Source organism: Geospiza fortis, unplaced genomic scaffold (genome assembly GCF_000277835.1).
Source record: "Geospiza fortis unplaced genomic scaffold, GeoFor_1.0 scaffold265, whole genome shotgun sequence".
In the NCBI taxonomy this organism is placed as follows: domain Eukaryota; kingdom Metazoa; phylum Chordata; class Aves; order Passeriformes; family Thraupidae; genus Geospiza; species Geospiza fortis.
The window spans coordinates 2,810,018-2,810,522 of NW_005054393.1; the positions used below are offsets into that span (position 1 = coordinate 2,810,018).

Below are 505 nucleotides of genomic sequence, written 5' to 3' on the forward strand. Positions count from 1 at the left end.
CGCCCCGGTGCAGGGGAGCCGAGAGCGGCTGTGCTGGGCTGAGCCGGGGAGTGCTCTCCGGGGAGCGACTGGGAAACGTGGGAAGGGGGGAAGAAGAAAAAAGAAACACTAAAGAAGAGAAGCAAAACCGACGAGATGTGCCAAGGCTTATTCCCTTTTATTTCCTCCACCCCCACAAAAGAAAATAAGCCAAGAATCAGGAAGTCAGGGCTGCGTGATCGCTGCTATAGGTTTGGTTTTCTCCCCATTTCTCCCCTCTCTCTGTTTTTGGGGTGGGTTTTTTGTTTTGATTTTTTTTTTTCTTAGGGAAATGAGTAGTTGGGACTTTCCCTCCGCCTCTCCCCACGGGAGGCCGCGGCACGCAGCCGCCCGAAGCCCCGGCTCCCTGGTCCCCGGTGCGCAGCTGGCAAAGAGAGGCGGGACCCCTGCACCCTCGCCCCTCCCGGCTCCCCGGCCCCCTACCTTTCTTTCCCTCCACGGCGAGGCAGAGAGCGAGGCGCACCAG

At 59.0% G+C, this 505-nt stretch overlaps 1 protein-coding gene across 1 annotated transcript in view; it reads right to left on the reverse strand.

Moving 5' to 3' along the window:
• EGFR (epidermal growth factor receptor) overlaps positions 1-499 on the reverse strand; it is a 150,873-nt gene extending 150,374 nt beyond the window's left edge. The window contains exon 1 of the mRNA XM_031060859.1: positions 463-499. The gene's annotated coding sequence lies outside the window, so the exon portion shown is untranslated. The remainder of the gene's footprint in view (positions 1-462) is intronic.
• Positions 500-505: the final 6 nt, after the last annotated feature.